The 23,767-nt window shown below is 36.1% G+C and overlaps 1 long non-coding RNA gene across 2 annotated transcripts in view; it reads right to left on the minus strand.

The window, feature by feature from the left end:
• Positions 1–12,210, minus strand: part of LOC147914640 (uncharacterized) — a 108,502-nt gene extending 96,292 nt beyond the window's left edge. For both annotated transcript variants that reach the window (XR_015555120.1, XR_015555119.1), the window contains exon 1: positions 11,979–12,210. This is a non-coding gene — a long non-coding RNA (uncharacterized LOC147914640). The remainder of the gene's footprint in view (positions 1–11,978) is intronic.
• Positions 12,211–23,767: the final 11,557 nt, after the last annotated feature.

Here is a 23,767-nt window from a genome sequence, read left to right on the forward strand (position 1 = left end):
TTTACCTTTCCCATCACATTTTCCACCTGGCTAGTTCTGGTGTGCATTTCAAGATTCAGGTCCAAGGTGACCACTCCAAGAAACTGCCCTGACTCACTCACTCAACACCTTTGATTTTGCCCCGCTTTGAACTTTCTAGTACTTTGTATTTCTATCATTATGTTTATTACAGTGTATGGTAATGACTGGTTTACTTCTCTCTCTCCTCTTTAGATGGTGTGCTCCTGAAAGGTAGAAACTAGCAACTAATCCTATGCCTATCATATAATATGACCACACATACGTTTACTGAATTCTAGCTTCTGGTGAAGTTTGCAGGAGGGACTTTCAAATTTGCGAAAACCCGAACAAGATTCTACTAAAAAATTTGTTTTCTTTCTCTTTCTTCATTAAAATGCTTATCATCAAGCTCTTCCTTTCTGAAATGTTTTCATTTTTAATACCTCATTCCTTTTTCCTAGTAACTCAATGCTTCTGCCATAGTGTTTAGCCTAACCAGGACTATGTTGTATGGGTGACTCTGAGACATATTAGGCTATATTATTTACATGAGAGCTTAAAGTGTTCCATTTGATGTGGTAAGCAAAATTCTCTTTGATGTACACAGCAGTCATTTTGCACAAATGAAAGCTTTTTCATCAGCATATATTGTACTGATTTTCAAATTACAAGGAAGATTTTTGAACACCACCAGCTGAGAAGAGATTTGTGTTTTGTTTTGTTTTGTTTTGCGTATGTTTAGCCTCTCCTCCTTATCCTCATTTCCCTGTGGTTTTTTCCCCCTATTTCATATTGACTTTCCAATTCCCTATCTTTTTCATAATTTCATGAGTGAGCATTCATAGGCTCATCACTGCATTCCAGAAGGACACACAGGAATTATCGTAATCAACTTACTTAAAAGGCCAGATAAAGGATGAGAAACTGCCTTTGAAAAGAAAAAGAAGAGGATTTATTGATGGATCCTTTAATGCCTCATTCTATTTGCAAATACTCTGTACATATTACTACTGTCTGAAGATGAATTACTTGAAGCAAGGAAAGGTATTTGTTTTTTTCTTATCTCTCTAAACCAAAGCTGAATTTTTCAGATTGGCCAGTTGGTCCTATGTCTTTCACACTTGCTTTTTGCAGTATTATCATACTACAGTTTATTCAGAACTGCAGATGCATACACCACACTTGGGGACAAATAGATGACTTATTTGGGTATTGAATCTTTAATGATGCTTCTTGGAAGAGATTTCAGAGGGCAGTTTTGAAAAGTTACCAGTCAGCACAGTAATGAGATGTTGTCTTTAATTCAGTGTTGAACTAAGATGAAGGGAGCTAGTAAGCAGTTGTTTTCATGGAGCAGGATTTTAAAAGCAATCCCAAAGTAATACTCACAAGGATTTCAAAGTCAACTGCACATTTTTCCAATATCAAATTTTAAAAATTTCTCCTCACCATCACCTCCATATTTTTCTAAAGCACATTCTAAAATCGTAGTATTTCCATAAATTATTGAAAGTCTTTTTTCCAAGAGAGTTTAGTTTTTAAACTCTAAATTAACTCATTCCCCATTTGAGAAATGGTTGGCTTTATTAAGAGCAGATTTCTTAGGCTGTGTCAAAACAGTTAAAAATTTTTCATTTAGCAGATATTTTCATATCATGTTGAACTATATGAAAGTGCCCTTTTTCAGGTAAGAAACAGTTGAATATTGGCAACTTCATATGGTTCAACCTAGTGTGTGTGTGTGTGTGTGTGTGTGTTATTTTGGATTGTATTTTAACCCAATATTGTGTAAAATATCAAATAGCACAATAATTATATCAAAGAATACCTACCACTAAAAAAAGTGGTTCTTCATATTTAAAAACATCACTTGAATAAAAATTATTATTAGAAATTACATTATGTAACTTTCTCTATGTGTGATTATCTACAATATATATATACTCATATATTTTAATTGATTATACTGATAGAAGCCATGTTTGCAAATAAACCTCAGAAATTTAGCCAGAAGAACAAATCTTATTACAAATATGGTTGTATTTGTACAATGGCAATTGTACAACCTTGGCAATATGGTTGTATCTCTAATTGGCAAGTAAATTGGATATGCATGCATACAATGTCATTTATTTCTTAGTCAGGCTTAGAATTCTTTTTGTTGCATAGTTATAAAGATGATTATTTATTGTGATTTTTTTTTCTTTAGTTGCAACTCAATACCACGGTTTCAATAACAGCGTTTGTCACATGAATTTCCTTTCCTCAACCTTCAATTACTAGGAACAAAAAAATCCTCAGAGGTGGACTGAGGCATAAAAAGAAGACAGCAAAGAAGTTGGGTAATCTGCTGAATGAGTGGATATTGGAGGGTCAAAGGTTGATTAAAATAAGTTTGTAATTATTAGTAGTAGCATCAGTAATAATGATGATAAATAACCAGGTTGGTCTTATTCAACTCGCACACATCTCAAGGAAGCTGAATATTTTAAATCAAATTTTAATTCTTCCCAGGTCACTCTGAAGGAATGTAAGCCAGGACTCTCAGAAAACAAAATACCGCTGATTTCCGTGAGTTGATAAATGATGATGGAGGAGTTGGGGAGAGACTGCTTATTTGAAATCCTTTTGCCAGGTGAAAAACTTTAAGCCTATGTAAGGATATTATCTGCAAGTCCTGGAAATCATTCTCTAATTTTGAAGTCAATTTACTTCAGAAAGTGTTCCCCAAAAATTACAAACTTATAACAACATTCATTTTCCTCAACTTGTTCATAGTTTCTGCAGAGTGATGGCTTGTGATGTATCTCGCGCTCCAAGAAGCTGGAGCCATTCATCTCGTGCACTCACATCTGATCTTATTGAAGTTGAAAATCAAAACCTTACATTTTCTGTCAGAGGATATGCCAAGTGATTACTTACTAATATATTATCACCAACCTAAAATATTAGACGTCAAAAAAGGGTACACAAGTCATCGTTGTGAACCAAAGTTAACGCGTATTATTTGAGGTTTTAAAACCTCTGTTCACTGAAAAAGTATGCACTTTTATGATGCTTCCATTAATCTATTCATTGATCAAATGTTTGCCCCAAAGTCCCATTATACAACCAGACCTTATGGAAACTAGGGTTTGAGACCCTGATCTTCAGTTAGGTGCCTCATACACAATTACTCAATAAGAATCTTTTATCAGACATAAAGAGGTGACAACAAGGTGGGCACCGTTGAGTGTGAATCCAGATGTCTCTTGGGATACTTTTTCTATTTACTATCAAAGTAAGATTAGCTTCAAATCCCATTGCACATCCTGTAAAACGTCCAATGCCATCACTTTTTCTGAAAATCTGTGGGGTCTTAAGGTCCTATGATTATTTCTTGTTTCAAATTCTGATCTCCACTGAATTCTCATTATATGCTCTGTGTTTTGCTTACAGGCCAAAATCTGAATTTGGCATTCAAACATTATTTATGGCCTATACACTCTTTTATTTAAATTAGTTGTTAACATTTAAAAATCAGAAAATTTTTCAGGAATACCAAAATCTTAGGATTATTTTGAAAAATCATAATATATATCTTCACTGAACTCTATTCCCCAAGGCAATAACCTGCAAGAGTTGATAAAGCTCCTTTCCAGTGAAGTTTCTTCTCTCCAGTTCACCACTGTCTCCTTTATCCTATCTACTGCAGGCTTCACCCATTTCCATTACCTCCCTGAGTCACAGAGGAAGGGGAGCTTACAGGCCTGCTTCATATCCAACCTAGTGTTGATCCAAACATGCAACTTAGTCTCCTTCCTTAAATTTCACACATATAGGCACAAACACACACACATACATTTACATATATAGCATTCAGATATGCTACATATATAAATATAACATGTTTACTTAAGGAAACCAATAGAAAGGGACAGATAACATTGCCCTACAGCAAATGACCAAAAATTTGGAAATTAACCTTTTTTAAAAAAAAATCTTTAGGTCACAGGCCATGGTTTCCCTAGTCACACAGCTCTTTCAACTCCCAAATTCCTATTCACTCTTATTCAAAGCATTTTTTTTCTTTTTACCCTGCTAACCCCTTCCCTCAAGGTCTTACTCTCCAGTGAAAGCAGCATTTCAAATTATTTTCTAAACAAAGGCAGTTTCCTTCCTAAGTGTAATTATCTTGTTAGCTAGCAAGATGACTTTGTTTTCATTCCTCTACAGATGCAAGTGCTAATTTTCAATGGGCATTTTTTTTTTTTTTTTTTTTTAGCCATAACTAAATCCCGTAAATTTTGATATATGCAAAATGTTACCAAGACTCTATTGGTAAAGCCTAGGAAGATACAAAAGATAATTTTCAAAGTTGTTTCATGAATTCTAAGTTCTAAAATGTCTCTTTATTGCCATTGGAACCTGACCATACTTTGAGTCAGTCAACCTAGGTGACAGGACTAAGAATGATAACCCTTTTCCCAAGCCCTTCAGTTTGCAAGAGAGGCTACTTAGTATCTAAGAAAAACAAATGTGTGTAAATGATATTTCTGGCATTCATCATTTGAACTATCAGAAAGACCAGGGTGGAAGGAGGAGGTTGTGTTAGTTTGCTCGGGCTTCCATAACAAAGTACCCCAGGCTAAGTGGCTTAAACAACAGAAATTTATTTTCTCACAATTCTGGAGTCTAGAAGTCCGAGATCGAGGTGTCAACAGGGTTGGTTTCTTCTGAGCCTTCTCTTCTTGGCTTGCAGATGGCCATCTCCTCCCTGTGCTTCACATCTTCTTCCCTCTGTGTGTGTGTCTGTGTCCTCATCTCCACTTCTAAGAAGGGTCATATTGGATTAAGGTTCACACTTATGACCTCATTTTAACTTAATTGCATCTTTAAAGACCCTGTGTCCAAATATAGTTGCATTCTGAGGTACTAGGGGTTAGGACTTCAACATATAAATTTTTGAGGACATAATTCAGCCTGTAACAGGGATTGTAAATGTCACCCTGTGTTCTTATTCAAAATTATTCTAAAAAGGGACATAGTCAATTGTTATTTTCCTGAATGTGAATTTGAATCAGAAGACAGACACTTTTATGACTCAGCCAAATAAAAAAAGCCAGAATAAGGAGAGCAACAGCTGGGTTGGTTGAGGTAGTTGTAGAAGTCATTGGTGCTGCTCGCAAGTCTTCAAGGGCACGCCTCATTGACTGACATGATAGGATTGCCCTTTCCAGTTCAACATCATCATGTGATTTTCTTTGGCCAATGATTGTGAGAAGATGTGACATGTGTCCAGTGCTTTAACAGCCAATGTGTGACTTGTCATATTCTCTCCTCTCTGCTGAGGTGATCATGGAAGTTCATGCCAAGATGCCAGGATGGCATGCATCAGCCTGCATCCCTTAAAACCGAGTAAGCAGAGAGATCCCTGCTGATCTACAATGAACATATAGGGTGAGAAAGAAATAAGCCTTTGTGTTAAGCACTGAGATTTTGGGGTTGCTTGTTACTGCAGCACAACTAGTCCATGTTGATCAATTCAATGGGAAAAACAAAGATCATGATATTAATAGTGGTGATAACCAGCCTCACACACTTATGAACTAATTTCATTTAAATATTGCAACATGAACCAAAGATTCCATCTACAATATTTCACTATATCTAAGATGCCACAATGGTAAGATACATGTTAATTTCAAAGATGTGAACATGCAAAAATCATGCATCTTACAATTCATAAAATGTAGAATGTAAAAACAGAGGCATTTTTACTTATATACTAATTTGGTGTCTCATTGTGACTAATGTACTTTTTATTATTGGCAGAGATGAGACAGTCTTCATGTATATTTAAATCCAAATGAATTTTGCTTTTCCATGATTTGTCTGTTCATATTATTTGCACACCTATCTACTATTGGGATCTCAGTGTTCTTAATCTATATGAATGTTCTATTAATGTTCACAGCAAGTTAAAATAGGTTACAAAAATTATTTCAGTGCCCATATTGAGATAGAACAACAGAGAAGAAAACACCATAGCTATAGTACATGGCTAGGGATGGGCAAGGAGCAAGTCTACTTTTGTATCTTTGCCTTAGTTGTCTTTAGCATTACATTTCTCTAGCTGGTGAGTCAATGTTGAAAAGAACTCAGAATGTAAGTGACTCCACTTAATTTGTTTCTTAAATTAGTGAATCTCTCAACAATATGGGATGACCCTGTTAATTGGGTGATTAATGCAAATGAAGAACCTTTATTTGATGCTTAATATTCTTATCACATTTAATCGTGAATGTTAATTAAAATAAACTTGATAATCCAGCATAGATCTAACCATTTTCTCTATTTTTTCTTTTCTCTGTCTTGTTCTTGCCCTTTTCTCTTATTGTTTTGCTTCACCAATTAGTTATAGATGCCAAGTTCTACCATTCATTGCATATCTTTATATTTCCATCACTTTCTTACGATGATTTTTGTTCTCTGATGGATGGGGATTAACCATACCTTCTACTCTATTCATTCTTTTATTTACTCCCTCAACAAATATTTAAGTGGTCAATAAATTTTTCTGCCAAACTCAGGGTGTTTTATAATCAGTACTTATGTGATTAAGTGAAGGTCCAGGTTATACTTATGTAATTAAATGAATGTCTGGCTTGAGAAGGCCACAAGGTGATGGGAGGAGGTCGTATTGGCTCTTAAGAGCCTGAGAATGAGTCACATAAATTTAGGAGGTTCCTTCTCTGGGCTCTTTCTATTCTAAAAAAAAAGGCACAGAATTCAGAGCAGCTGATCTAAAATAGCCTTCCTAGGCATGACACAAACTATTTAAAGCAAGAACCTTACTAATGTTCTGTAAAACAAGCAGAACATAGCTTCCTTGCCTTTGAAAGTCTTGGCGTGTAAATATGGCTGGAAAAACAATGAAGGCAGCAAATATTCTTCACTCATTGATACCTGAAAAGTCTTCCTACCATAACAGGCCAAACTGACTAGTATATTTTAATGTCAAGCTCCATCAGCATGAACATTATTGCCTCTATAGCCAGAAACTGTTAAGCGTAAGGCTATTAAAAATAGTCTCCATCTGTAAACAGCAGCCAAAATCACCTGTTATGATCCACCAAGGTCAAAATTATTTTGTTCATGAAAGCCTAAGAATTACACCATCCACCCTGACCTGTAGAATTTTTGTTCTCTTCGCATTTGGCCCCCAAATCCCATTCCTTGTCTATTTCTTAGTGGTTCTAACCCATGCATTAGATGATGGAGTTCTAGGGGTCAATGAATAATATCTTTAGAACACAATTCAGAACTGAATAAAAACCACTGGAGTCTTAAAAGCAGAGATAACATAGAACCTCTCTTACTACAGAGCTCTTTGGATGGCATATCTTATTTGTACAATCAAATGGACTTTCTAACATTCGTCTCAGCCTTACCCGGGATGTTCCCCCTGAGAAAACATTTAGGTCTAGAAAGAAGACAAAATTACCAAGAATCGCTGCCTCACAATCTGCTAGTATAGAGAGAGGGAATAAAAGAGATTAAACACCAAATACTTACAACCTTTCAACAAATTAGCCGCACCAAACTGAGAAACATGGACCAATGGCTTTCCTATCAATCAGTTAGCTTAGTCTTCCTCCTTGAGGAATAGTAAGGGGTTAGAAGTGCTGTTCTGGCTGGTATCCCTTCCCATGAAAACAGGAAGAGTGAGGAGAAGCTCATTCCAACAATGTCTACGCAGTTTTGGGTTATAGATACAAACTCAAGGAGGTGTATCATTTTCAACAATTAAACTACAATTTGGCTTATGTCTTTGCTTCCATTGATATATAAAAAATTCTTAATTTTAGTCCTTGATTTTCATAACTGTCCTCTTTTATTTGTAAGAATAGCAGCATATACTATAATTATGCATAACTATGCCAAAGCCTATTCTAGTAAAACACATTAAATTAACCAGGTTTTCTATCACTCATCTTAGAAGTCAATGCAAACACTTTATAAGATGCATTAATTAATTTTTCTGAAGCATTTCTTTTCTTTCCTAGTACAAGGCTATTTTGGCAGCATATTTATAGCACAAATATTACTAATAGGTATAAGGTTCTTAATTAGGAGCCTCCATATGTTATAGAATAATGTCAAGGCAGGAGGTCAAGGTAAAATGAGGCTTTATCATTCTCTAAAAGGATATCTAAATAATATTTACTTTCCAGCTATCCTTTTAGTACAAGAGCACACTGGGAAAATGCACTGGGCCCTGTGTTGGGAGGTCTGGAGTCTACGTTCACCTTAATCACTATCTGAATAACTTAAAAGTCACCTTACACCTTACTTCTCCAGTTTTCTGTTTTCTTGTCTGTGGATGAAAGGTCAGATGGTGTAATCCCTAGTGGTGCTTCCAGTACCAGAACACTGTGAACTCATGTGTTTTATTCTAAGGTAAGTAAAACACACAGTGTCAACCAATATGTAACTTTTTCTGTACACAACTCTTTCAGCAACTCTCAGAGTCCTCCAGGACAGAATTTTTAGACATGATTAATATTTTAAGCAAGTTATTAAGGTACAACTGAGCAGAAAATGGTGGCAAGAATTTAGTGAGATGAAGGAGTCAATATAACTCTTTTCTTACTTTGGATCTAACTGTCAAATGTTAAGGTGGGATTCTAGATTACTACAGATTTCAAACATTTCAGAATTTAAATGTCTGTTAAAGTAAAATCACATAGGTGTGAACTAGCATTGCAAATTATGGATTTAAGGAAGGTGATATATCCATGGGCTATTGCAGAAGGTGTGTGAGTTATTTTACTTTTAATATTTTTAAGTAGCACCAAAAGGTCACCTTGGACACAGTAAAGCATTCGTGGTATAGCTAAGTTTGGAAATATGACTTTTTAGTGAATCTTCCTAGAAAAATTCATTGTAAAATTAAATCCTAGATACATGAATGAGGTGATTTGCAATATAATATTGTTAGAAAAACCATGCAAATCTCAGAATATATCTAACATAGATAAGGACTGTGGTATAGAATTTGTGGCTTCTTTTATAATGGGTGTAATATATTTAGTTACAACACTTCCTCTAAAGGTAGAATGCCTATTTTCATGTTCTCAGTTGGGGAGGGGGCACATATATCTAACTCATCCCCCCCATAACGAGTTTTTGTTTGTTTGTTTTCAAGAGTCATGGGCTAAGGGAAGGCCTCTGAAGCAAAACAGATTAAAAAACCCAAGCAGATTACTTCTCTTGGTCATAAAAAACATAAGAGTGGTCACTAACAAAATAATCATATTTAAATACGTCTATTTCTCATGTAGAAACTTAGCCCAAGAATCACATGTTTGCAGGAAAGGGAATGGATATACAGTATAGAAAAGATGTCTAGTAAGTTAATCTATCTCTAATTTGGAAGGAATAAAAGATTACCCTTTTAATGTTGACCAGACTATGTTCAGGGTCCAGCCAGATGGAACAGTACTATCCAAAAGCCCTTAAAGGTAAGAATAGGGGTCCATTCATTTGGAGTTTTCCTTAAAGAGCTACAGATGCCAAAAAATTATCCATGGATGCTTTGTTTAGTTTCAGCTTTTAAATAAGATTGAAATATCAGAGAGTAATTACTAGGAAGTAGGAGAAAAGGGTCAAGGCAGGTGACCTGGTCTGTAAAGCTGGGAAGAGGCAGTTCCTGATATTTAACAAGACCTTAAAGCGTGTCCCTGATGGAGCAGAAGGTGTAGAAGAGTGTTATGGGAACACGGGAAATCCTATTCCAGCATCTCCCCATCAAATTCACAGATTTTTAAAAAATGAAGAAATATCATTATACACACCAGAGACAGTAAATACACCCATGGACACATGCATGCATATGTGCGCACACAAGTGCACACACACAGACGTGCCCAAAGAGAATATCACAAACAACTCAACACTATCCCCACAAAAACTTAGATGAAATGTACCAATTCTATAAAACTTTTAATAGATAACTGAATAATCCTATATTTGTGATAGAAATTGAATTTGCATTATATCAAATAATTAAAGAAAAAATGATACCAATTCTACACAATCTTTTCCAGAAAATAGAAGAGCGGAGATCTCTTCCAAATTCGCTGTATAAGACCATAATTAACCTAATACCAGAATGGGAATAAGATATTACAGGAAAGAAAACAACAGACTAATATCCCTCATTAACAAAGATGCAAAATTTTCAACAAAATGTTAGCAAATCAAATCCAGCAATATGTAAAATGGATAATATATCACTATCAAGTGTTTATTCCAGAAAGGCGAGGTTGATCCAACAGTAAAAAAATCAATCAATGTAGTTTATCACATCAACAGACTAAAGAAGAAAAAACTTATGATCATCTTAATACATGCAAAAAAGCATTTGGAATAATTCAACATCCATTAGTGACTAAAAGCCTCAGTAAACTAGAAATTGAGAGAAATTTCTCAACGTGATAAAGGGTATAAATAAACCCACATTTAGCATCATAATTAACAGTGAAAGACCGAATGTTGTCCCTGTAAATTAGGAGTAAGAAGAGAAACTCTACTTTCATCACCTCCTAGACATCAACATTAGACTAGAAATTCTAACCAGCGCAATAAAACAAGTGAATAAATTAAAGGAATACAGATCAGAAAATAAGACGTAAAGCTGTCTCTCTTCACAGCGTTATTATCTAAGTAGAGATTCACAAATAATCTACAAAAAGCTCCTAAAACTAATAAATATGTTTTTCAATGTCACAGGACACAAAGTCAACATACAAAAATCAATTGTATTCTAAATACTAATAATAGACAATTAGAGCTTGAAATTTTAAAAAAGAGATCATTTAAAATAGCACTAAAAATGAAATAAAACATGCAGCAACTATGTTCTGAAATCCTTGAAACACTGATGAAACAAATCAAAGTAGACCTAAAAAACAGAGAAATATCTGTTGTTTGTGCATTGGAATACTCACTTTAAATGTAGATTTTCCCAATATGATCTATAGATCAAATATAATCCTTATGAATAAACTAGAAGGCCTTTTTGTAGCTATTAATGAGACAAAACAATTTTGCAAAGGAAGAAGAAATTTGGAGCACTCACTCTACCCACTACAAACTTATAGTAATCAAGACAAAGTGGTATTTTTGAAAAGACAGACACCCATCAAGGAATAGTATAGAGGGCCCATAAATCAGCTCTCACATACAGGTCAACTGATTTTTAACAAAGATACAAAGGCAATTGAAAGGGGAAAATAATTAGTGTTTTTAATAAATTGTGTTGGAACAATTGGGCATCTATATTTAAAAAATACCTTGAATTATAATTCACACCTTATTTTAAAAAAGCTCAAAATAGATCATAGACCTAAATGTATAACCTAAAACTATAATATTCTAGAAGAAAACATAGAAGAAAATCTGAATGATCTTGGATTAGGCAGAGAGATTTTGATAGACACCAAAGCCACAAAAAAAATCTATATATAAACTGGATCTTAGTAAAATTAAGACCATTTTCTTTTTGAAAAGTCACTTGAAAATAATAACAATCGATGCTACAAACTTTACAAATCACATTTCTGACAGAGGATTTGTAACAGGTTGTATAAAGAACTCTTGAAACAACTCAATTAAAAAGTGGACAAAAGGCTTTAAAACATTTCACCAGATAAGATATACAGATGGCAAATAAGCATATGAAAATATTCTCAATATGATTAATCATTAGTGAGATATAAATCAAAAGCACAAAAGTGACTTTTGTTTTCAGTTCCAACAACTAAAGAGCTCAGAAGTCATTACTCCCATCTTACAACAAGGAAAAGCTGAACAAACTGAAAATCAAGGCCTCTTCTTGCACCCATCAGAGAATTGAGGTCACAGGGCAAACTGCCCTACCAAAATCTAGAGAGATAGGTGAACACAGAGAGTTAAAGCTGAGATCAGCTTACCTGAAACAGAAGGCACTGGAATCATAAAGCGGCAGGGACACTTAAAAGGCAATTTTGACAAATTGCTGAGGCTGAATGTAGACCAGCAGGAGAGTGAGAACCTTCTGGGTGCCACAGTCTTCAGGGAGCACCCACACTTTCACGGGTTTTATCTCCATGAAGCCCCGTCAGTTTTCATGGTGAGGAACCAAGAAAAATCTCCTTGTGTCTCTGGCAGGAGAAGGGAAAGAAAAACCACTCTGAAACATACTCAGAGCATTCTCCATAACAAAGACCTACCTGCCAGGAGAAATACCTTACCAGAGCCTCATCCCACAAGCACAGAGAGTAATGACATACCTCCAGCCTGCTCTAGCCTTGCTGTCTCACCTAAGCGGTTGGAGGGTAAGGACACTTGTGAATGTCATAGCCCAGGAACACAGGCCCATTAAAATATGAAGATCTAATCATAAGATTATAGATAACTACCCTTCCCACACCTTACAACCATACCAGTAGGGCTCCAGGATAATAAAAGTGGATTATATCTAAAATAGCTGCAAGATGCCAACTCTCTCTGAGGAGGAGTACTTAGGTAAGCCCAAAGTCAAGAAGGAAGACAAAAACAAGGACACTAAAGGAATATGGCACCTCTGCTATAGCAAACATTAAACACAGCCCAACTGCTAGCCAGATTAGCATATAACCTCACACTAAAGGCCTATTCACCTCAGTTCCTGCTATCTAATACATCATGTCCTGCCTTCAACAACAACAACAAAAAGTACAAGCCGTGATAACAGACAAGAAAAAACAAAGTCTGAATTAATAAAGCAAGTGTCGAAACCACACTCAGACATGACCTAGATTTTGGAATTACTAGACAGGCAATTTAAAATAACTATGATTAAAATTTTAAGGGCTCTAATTGAAAAAGTAAACAACATACAGGAATATATATAAGTAAAGGGATGCAGAAAGGTGTACTATGCTAACACCACTCAAAAGGGGCATTATTAATTTTAGAAAAAGCAGGTTTCAGAACAAGGAACAAGGATACAGTGGTCAATTCTCAAAAAAGACACAATAATCCTTAACATGTATATACCCAACAACAGAGCATCAAAACATGAGGCAAAATCTGATAGAAATGCAAGGAGAAATAGACAAAACCACAATGAGGTACCACTACACAACTATTAGAATGGCTAAAATAACATTAAAAATGGCAATATCATTTAAAGGTGCATAGAAATTGGGACTCTAAACACTTGCTGGTGTGAAGGCAAAATGGTAATGTCACTTTGAGAACAGTTTGGTAGTGTCCTATAAAGTTAAGCATACAGCTATCATATCACCCAGCCATCCCATTTCTAGGTACCTACCCAAGAATTAAAACGTGTTCACACAAAAACCTGTACTTGAATGTTTGTGACATTACTCAAAATTATAAAAAATTTAAAACACAGATGTCCTTCTATTGTTGAATAAATTTTTTAGAAACCTGTGGTATATCCATACAATGGAATGCAACTCAGTAATAAAAAGGAATGAGCTATTAATTTACACAATAACATGGATGAATCTTAAATGCATTTTGCTAGATTTGATGAAGTCAAACCCAAAAGGCTACATAACGTATGATTACATTTATGTGATACTCTGGAAAAGGCATAGCCATAGAGATGGTAACAGATCAGGGACTGCCCGGGTTTAGGGGTAAAGGGAGACATTGGCTATAAATGGGAAAACAAGCAAATTTGGGGGGTGTGGAATGGTTCTATATGGAACTGTTGTGGTAGTGGATACACAACTCTGCATTTGTCAATACACATAAAATCAAACACCACAGGATGAATTTTCTTGTGTGGAAATTAAAAGTAAATAGGATGAAGCAGAAAAGATGGAATTCAGACTGTGACAAATCAGTCTAACTATATTACAAATGAATCACACAACCACCCTAAAGAGAACGGAGAAGAAAGGAATGGATCTAAGTGACTCTGGGAAACTGCATTAACTGCATACTGTAAGATTAATAAAAAAATAACTATATATAAACACTAGACTCTAGTTGATAAATTTGTTCCTTATAGGAGTATACTTTAGCAATTCTGAAATTATGTGTACACTAGTTTTGAATAAATAGATTGTAGATATTGAGAGCCAGATCTCCCACTGTCGGAGATAGAAGTCACAAATAAAGAAAAGATGAAATGTAGAATGAGACCTGTGGAGCTGAATTGGAATTGGAGGTATCAATATGTGTTCATTAAATATATATATGAATATAGATGAATAAATGTAGATCCATGGATGGATGCTAAAATTAGAGAGTGAAAGTTTAATCATACACAGGATATTGCATACTTTTAAATGTATCTCTCCTTAAATAGTAATTTTACAATGGAGAATCCTGTGAGACCACCTTAACCAAATGAGAAAAGTCAACATTACCAGTAACATATATATATCAATATTATGTACTCCTTGATATGATGCATGTTGGCACATCACATCTGTGGTATCCTTCCAAATAATCCATAACCTCAACTTAACCAAACAGAAAACATCAGACAAATGCAAATTGAGGGACAGTCCACAAAATAATGGGACAATACTCTTCAAAAATATCAAAGTCATGAAAAAGAAAGAACAATGAGAAAACTGTCAGAGACTGGAAGAAACTAAGGACACACGATGACATAATGATGAAAAACACCATGGGCTCTCAGATTAGATCCTAGATCAGAAAACAAACATTAGTGTAAAAACTGGGAAAAATCTGAATAAATTCTTCAGGTTAGTTAATAGTATTATACCAAAGTTAATTTCCTAGTATTAATCCTTATTCAAAGATTATGTATGATTTTAACAAGAGGGGAAACTTAGTGAAGAGTATATGAGAACTGTCTCTACTATTTTCACTACTGCTGTTAAGTCTATAAATATCTCAAAATTAATAAAAATAAAATAAATGTATAATGGCTCAAAGACAAATATTAAAAAATAACAATAAAAGGACTGGAAAACTTTATATGTATTAGAACCGTGTAAACTGTAAAATCATGTAAACTGTAAAAGTCCTGAATATCAGATGTGTAAATTTAAAATCAGTTGTATTCATTACAGTCCTATCAGTAAATAGAGGGCACAATCAGAAGTGTTTAACTGAATAGAGGATGTAGAGGGGAGCATTGAGAGAAGTGTAGGCAGGACTAAGAGAAGAATCTTTAATAGACCGGGACCTGAATGGTTAAGAAGATGGAATGGTATTCTTGTAGCCCAGTTGAGATTGAAGACTTAAGAAGAGGAGTTATGCCCAGGAGTGAGTGAGTGCCAGAACCATGGAAAGGCATAGAGGAACTGAAGGGATAAATACCCTGAACTCTCTCCTCTCAACTTTCCAAACTCCTGCCAATGGCTCCCATTGGCCAAAGCCACTGGTGGAAAGAAGGCAAAGAAGCCCAAGCAGTACTTCTCATAGAGATCAACCATCCTGAACACAGATCAGGGCAGAGGAGAGTGCAAAAAAATGGATCTGGGAGGGGTGAGGATAGGGCAAACAGAAAAATCAACACATAGGTCATGTTTCTGTTCATTTTGCAATTAATAAAAAATTGGCAATGTTTCATCAAGATAGAAAAGCGAAACAGGAAAGAAATGTGAAGAAAGTTTTAGAAAATGTGAAGGTATAATGACATAATCACACCCTGTCTACAAGCTGATACTCTGCTTTCCTTCCTACACACACTTCCTAATTCATATCAACACCTGCATACAGTTGAATTGCTCTTTTTCAGCTTTTCAATATTTAAGAAGTGGTTTTGTAGAAAATGAATTTATATTCAACATGTGTCAAAATATAAGTATCTATTTTTTTTCTTTCTGGTAATTTATCTTTCTTACTACAGCTTCTTTATTTATCTGGTTCAAAATCCTGGGTATGCTTGGAGTGAAGGACTCAAAGAAAAAGAGTAATATTTAGCATACAGAGATTGTTTGGGACCATCTTCCCCGACAGCCAAACATTTTCATGTAGTTATAATTATGGGGGGAAAGTATAATTTGTCAGGTTGCCTAGTAATGTTCAGGGAAGAACATTCCCTTAGGGGATAAATGTGATAAAAAGAAAAAACAGTGTGAACTTGAAGTCATTGATGATAACCTAAGCCCCAGAAACTCCAGTTTTTTAGTGCATAGAACATTTGCTGAAAAGCCAAACCAATGAATACACTAAAGTCACCTTTGAGGAGCTCTAAGCAGCCCCAAAGATCATTCAGTTTTCATTTGGGGAGGAGGAGAAGATTAGAGGAACACAGTCATCTTTGTGTGCCTTGAGTATTTTTTAAGGCAGAACTAGGTTTTTATCCTAAAGGAAAATAGGTTTCCTCTTCTCCTTACATTCAATGATTAAGAGAGCCTGGTTTGAGTTATAATACTGGTAAAGCTTAATATTCATTAAGTTCTGATGAGGAGGGTCTAAGTTTCCCCTCTACTTGACCAGATGTTACGCAGGCTTCCTTCTGGCTCCAGGAGCCTGATCTCCCTTTTCTTGAAGGTTACTTTAGAAAACTTAGACAGTGATGTCAGCATCATGATGGAGTGAATTGTTCCCTTTGTCTCTCCCCTCCAAGTTACAAGTCAGACATCCATTGACCAACAAAGGACTCCCTGCACAGCACACCAGAATGCCTGAAAGATTCATGCATCTATACATTTGAAGGGGAGTGGACTGGACCTCTGGGAGGCAGTTGAAATAGGGAAGCAACCCTCTCACCCTCCCCCAGTGGTGGCGATCTAAAACGTGGATGCTCACACCAGCACGCACACCAGCGACCAGAAACTGCTGGAGCAGACATGGCTTTGGCAGCTTAGCCCCTGCCCACCCACAGCCCCCAAGCAGTCGTTGATGGTGCACACATCCTAAGGCTTCAGGATACAGAGTGGTGCCAGTGACCTAGCCCCCTCCAACTCCTCAGGCAGTGGTGCCAGTTTTTCCAGCAGTGGGGACGGCATCCAAGATGTGGATTTCCCCAGCAGGGGTGGGGCCCCATGACCTGAGGCTTCAAAAAGCACACAGGTGCACACACCAGTGACCAGAGGCTGCAGGAGCAGCAATAAAACTCACAGCTTAGCCCCTGGCAGTGACAACAGCACCCATGAACCCAGTACCCCAGGCACAGTGCTTCCAGCACCCCCAGATAACCTTGGAAGAGCAGTGCAATTGGTGATAGGGGCAGCAGTAACCGAGACCATGGAGAACCCACAGAGAGCCAGTGGGGGAACATGAGATCCAGGCGATCCTGGAAGCAGCAGAAGTGCTCACAGCCTGATGACCCAGTGGTGAAACTTGAGACTGCAGCAACATAATAAGCAGCAAGGCACCAGTAACCTCAGAGGCACAAGCAGCACAAGAAGGGCACTGATGATGCCTCTGGCAAAGGCAGTGGAGGGTAGAAAGGGCAGGCTCTCAAATACAACCAGAAGCAGCTCAGAATCAAAGTTACTAAAGCCTTACTTAAATAAGAAAGGTGTTTGCTACCACAAATGCATCAGCAGAGGAACAATTCATCAAGTACCTTGAAGAATTACGGTAACACAGCAGAACAGACAGGAAATGACAATTCTCCAGAAATGAAACTTGAAGTCACAGAAGATTGCAATCTAACTGATAGAGAATTCAAAATAGCTGCCATGAAGAAACTCAACAAGTTACAAGAAAACTCAGAAAGACAGTTCAATGAGCTCAGAAATAAAATTAATGAACAGAAGGAGTACTTCAAAAAAGAGATTGAAACTCCAAAAAAAATTGAAATTCCATAAAAGCTAGAGATGAAGGACAAAATTAATGACATGAAAAATAAAGTAGAAACCATTGGAAATAGAGCAGAACATATAGAAGAGAGAATTAGTGAGCTTGAAGATAGAAATCTAGAAATGATTCAGGTGGAAGAAGAGAGAGAACTAAAATTTTTAAAAAATGAAGAAATTCTATGAGAAATATCCTACTCAATTAGGAAAAGCAACATAAGGATAATGGGTATCCCAGAAGGAAAAGAGAGGGAAAAATGAGTAGAGAGCTTATTCAAAGAAATAATAGCTGAGAGCTTCCCAAATCTGGGGAAGAAACTGGATATACCAGTACATGAAGCTAACAGAACTCCTAATTATCTCAAATCAAAAAGACCTTCTTCAAGGCATATTATATTAAACCTGTCAAAAGTCAATGACAAAGAGAGAATATTAAGGGCAGCCAGAGAGAAGAAAACAACTTACAAAGGAACCTGCATCAGGCTATCAGCAGATTTCTCAGCAGAAACTCTATAGGCTAGGAGAGAGTGGAATGATATATTCAAAATATTGAAAGACAAAAACTACCAGCCAAAAATACTCTATACAGCAAAGTTATCCTTCAGATATGATGAAGAAATAAAGGTTTTCCCAGACAAACAAAAGCTGAAGGAGTTCATTTTTACTACACCTGCCTTACAAGAAATGTGGAAAGGGGCCCTCCTACCTGAAACAAAATGGCAAAGGTTTACAAAGCTTTGAGCAAGTTGATAAGTAGACAGAATCAGAAAATTGCAAATCTATACCAGAATAGGTTAGTAAACACTTACTTGTAACATAAAGGCTAAATGGAAAGCATCAAAAATAACTATAAACACTTTAATTTGGTAACAAATTCACAACACAAAAAAATATATTGTGACAACAAAAACAGAAGGGGAAGAGGAAAAGGATGGAACCTGCATAGGTAAATGGAGATAAGATGCTATCAGAAGAAAAATGACTATCTCATCTAGGAAATCTTTTATACAAACCTCGTGGTAACTACAAAACAAAAAATCAGAGCAGTGTCACAAATCATAAAGAAAGGGAAAGAGAAAAACATCAGAGAAAACCACCAAACTGAAATGGCAGACAGAAATAAAAGCAAAAAGAAATAATGGAAATATAGAACAACCAGAAAACAAGAGATAAAATGGCAATATTAAGCTATCATGTATCAATAATCACTCTAAATATAAATGGATTAAATTCACCAATCAAAAGACACAGAGTGGCTGGATGGATTAAAAATCAAGACCCCGCAATACGCTGCTCCCAGTAGACCCATCTCAGCTCTAAAGATAAACAAAGGCTCAGAGTGAAGGGATGGAGGATGATTCTCCAAGGAAATGGCAACCAAAAGAAAGCAGGTGTATCCATACTTATATCAGACAAAATAGACTTCAATCCAAAGAAGATAACAAGAGACAAAGATGGACACTATATAACGATAAAAGGGACATTCCACAAAGAAGACATAACTCTCATTAATATACATGCACCTAACACAGGATCACCAAAATATATAAAGAAACTATTCACTGACCTAAAGGGAGAATTTGACAGCAACCCTATAATAGTAGGGGACTTTAACACCCCTCTTACATAAATAGGTAGATCATCCAGACAGAAAGTCAACAAACAAATATTGTTCTTAAATGAAACATTAGAACAGGTGGACTTAATAGGTAAATACAGAACATTCCATCCAAAAGCAGCAGAATACACATTCTTTTCAGGTGCACATGAAACATTCTCAAAGATAGACCAAATGTTGGGAAACAAAACAAGCCTTAATAAATTTAAGATTGAAATCATATCAAGCATCTTTTCTGACCACAATGGAATGAAAGTAGAAATCAACTATAGGAAGAAACCTGTAATACATGGAGACTAAACAACATGCTACTGAACAACTATTGGATCAATGAAGAAATCAAAAAATACCTGGAGACAAATTAACATGAAAACACAACTTACCAAAACTTATGGGATACAGCAAAAGTGGTATTAAGAGGAAAGTTCATAGCAATACAGGCTCAACGGAAGAAGCAAGAAAAATCTCAAAAAACAAGCTTACACTATCCCTACAAGAACTAGGAAAGGAAGAAAAAACAAAGCCCAAAGTCAGTAGAAGGAAGGAAATAATAAAAATCAGAGCAGAAATAAATGAAATAGAGAATAAAAAAAAAATAGAAAGGATCAATGAAATTAAGACCCGATTCTTTGAAAAGATAAACAAAATTGACAAACCCTTAGCTAGACTCACTAAGAAAAAAGAGAGAAGACTCAGATAAATAAAATCAGAAATGAAAAAGGGGAAATTAAAACTGATACCACAGAAATACAAAGGATTTTAAAAGAATACTATGAAAAGTTTTATGCCAATAAAATTGGATAACCTAGAAGAAACGGATAAATTCTTAGACTAATACAACCTCCCAAAACTGAATCAAGAAAAAACAGACAATCTGAATAGACTAATTACAAGTAAAGAGACTGAAACAGTAATCAAAAACAAAAGTCCAGGACCAGATGGCTTCTTTGGTAAATTCTACCAAACATTCAAAGAAGATTTAATACCTATCCTTCTCAAACTCTTCCAAAAAACTGAAGAGGACGGGATGCTTCCTAACTCACTCTATGAGGCCAACACTACCCTTATACCAAAACCAAACAAGGACAACACAAAACAAGAAAATTATAGGCTAATATCACTGATGAACATAGATGAAAAAATCCTCAACAACATATTAGCAAATTGAATACAACAATACATTAATCATTAATACATTAATACAACAATACATCACACACCATGACCAAGAAGAATTTATTCCAGGGACACAGGGATGGTTCAACATCTGCAAATAAGTCAATGTGATACACCACATTAACAAAATGAAGAATAAGAATCAAATGATCATCTGAATAGATGCAGAGAAAGCATTTCACAAGATTCATCATAATTTTTTTTTTTTTAATTTTTATTTATTTATTTTTTTTCCCCCAATGCCCCAGTAGATAGTTGTATGTCATAGTTGCACAGCCTTCTGGTTGCTGTATGTGGGACACGGCCTCAGCATGGCCGGAGAAGCGGTGTGTCGGTGCGCGCCCGGGATCCCAACCCGGGCCGCCAGCAGCGGAGCGCACGCACTTAACCGCTAAGCCACAGGGCCGGCCCGATTCATCATAATTTATGATAAAAACTCTCAACAGGGGCCGGCCCGGTGGCGCAAGCGGTTGGGTGCGCAAGTTCCGCTGCGGCGGCCCGGGGTTCGCTGGTTCGGATCCCGGGTGCGCACCGACGCACCGCTTGTTAAGCCATGCTGTGGCGGCGTCCCATATAAAGTGGAGGAAGATGGGCATGGATGTTAGCCCAGGGCCAGTCTTCCTCAGCAAAAAAGGGGAGGATTAGCATTGGATGTTAGCTCAGGGCTGGTCCTCCTCACACAAAAAAAAAAAAACAAAAAAAAACTCTCAACAAAATGGATGTAGAAGGAAAATACCTCAACATAATAAAGGCTGTATATGACAAACCCACAGCCAACATCATACTCAATGGTGAGAAACTGAAAGCTATTCCTCTAAGAACAGGAACAAGACAAAGATGCCCATTCTCACCACTCATTCAACACGGTATTAGAAGTCCTAGCTAGAGCAATTAGGCAAGAAAAGAAAAAAAAGTGATCCAAATTGGAAAGGAAGAAGTAAAACTCTCACTATTTGTGGATAAAAAGATTCTATATATAGTAAACTGTAAAGAATCCACCAAAAACCTATTAGAAATAATCAACAAATGCAGCAAAGTTGCAGGGTACAAAATCAACACACAAAAATCACTTGCATTTCTGTACACTAAGAACAAACCAGCAGAAAGTGAAACCAAGAATACAATCTCATTTACAATCAAAACAGAATGAATAAAATACCTAGGAATAAATTTAACCAGGGAAGTGAAAGACCTATACACTGAAAACTACAAGACATTATCGAAAGAACTTGAAGAAGACAGTAAAATGGAAGGCTATTTCATGCATATGGACTGGAAGAATAAACATAGTTAAAATGTACATATTACCTAAAGCAATCTATAGATTCAATGCAATCCCAAACAGAATCCCAATGACATTTTTCATGGAAATAAATAATGAATCCTAAAATTTATGTGGAACAGCAAAAGATCCCGAATAGCCAAAGCAATTCTGAGAAAAAAGAACAGAGCTGGGGGCATCACATTCTTTGATTTCAAACTATACTACAAAGCTATAGTAATCAAAACAGTGTGGTACTGGCAGGAAAACAGACACAGATCATTGGAACAGAATTGAGATCCCAGAAATAAAACCACACATCTACGGACAGCTAATTTTCAACGAGAGCCAAGAACATACAGTAGGGAGAGGAAAGTCTCTTCCATAAAAGGTGTTGGTAAAACTGGACAGCTACATGCAAAAGAATTTTTGTACATTATCTTGTACGATACACAAAAATTAACTCAAAATGGATTAAAGACCTGAAACCATAAAACTCCTAGAATAAGACATAGGCAGTATGCTATTTGACATCAGTCTCAGCAGTATCTTTTTGAATACCCTGTTCCTCAGGCAAGGGAAACGAAAGAAAAAATAAATAATTGGGACTACTTCAAACGAAAAACCTGCACAGAAAAGGAAACCATCAATAAAACAAAAAGACAACCCATCAACTGGGAGAAAACATTTGCAAATCATACATTCGATAAGGGAATTAACATTTCTGAAACATAAAGAACTCATACAACTCAAGAACAACAAAATGAATAACCCATTCCAAAAATGGGCAGAGAATCTGACCAGACATTTTTCCAAAGGTTTACAGACGGCCAACAGACACATGAAAAGATGTTCAACATCACTAATTATTAGAGAAATGCAAATCAAAATTACAATGACATATCACCTCAGACCCATCAGAATGGCTGTTAAAAAGACAGGAAATAACAAGTGTTGGAAAGGATGTGGAGAAAAGGGAATCATACACTACTGGTAGGAATGCAAACTGGTGCAGCCACTATGGAAAATAGCATGAAGATTTGTCAAAAAATTAAAAATAGAACTACTATATGATCAGCTATTCCACTTCTGGGTATTTATCCAAAGAACGTGAAAATACTAATTCAAAAAGATATATGCACCTCTATGTTCATTGCAGCATTATTCTTAATAGCCAAGACTTGGAAGCAACCTAAGTGCCCATCAATGGATGAATGCATGAAGAAGTGGTATATATAATGAAATACTACTCAGCCATTAAAAAAGATTAAATCTTGCCATTTACGACCACATGGATGGACCTTAAGGGTATATGCTAAACGAAATAAGTCAAAGACAAACACCATATGAATTCACTCAAAGGTGGAAGATAAACAAACAAACAAACACATAGATACAGAGAACAGATTGGTGGTTACCAGAAGGGAAGGGAGTGAGGAGAAGACGAAAGGGATACATACGTAAGGTGACGGATGAAAACTAGACTTTTGGTGGTGAACATGATGCAGTCTATACAGAAGCTGAAATATAACGATGTACTCCTGAAATTTATACAATGTTATAAACAAATGTGAAATCAATAAAATAATAATAGAAAACTTGTAATTTCAAATTATTTCTCTGCCCCTTTGAAATGTAAATCTTCTCCCAGGCTTCTGCCAGTTTTACAACCCAGGAATGTTTTTCTCAAGGACCTGGGATGCATCCCTTTTAAAATGTAATCATTAGGAAAGATAAGGCTCCTATATTCCAGTCTTTGTGGAGCGTAGGAGCCTAACTTCCATAAGTGACAATTAGCAAACACAGATGACCTAATCACATTGACCAGTCTTCTCCTATAAATTTTCCTCCAGTACTTTTCTGTTAGCTCACCAGGATTTAAAAATCCTCCTACATTTTGTTTCAGCAGAATTGAATTCAATCTCCCCTATTGCAATAACC

This window comes from Ceratotherium simum, chromosome 18, assembly GCF_057802395.1.
Source record: "Ceratotherium simum simum isolate JZ-2026a chromosome 18, ASM5780239v1, whole genome shotgun sequence".
NCBI classification, from domain to species: Eukaryota; Metazoa; Chordata; class Mammalia; order Perissodactyla; family Rhinocerotidae; genus Ceratotherium; species Ceratotherium simum.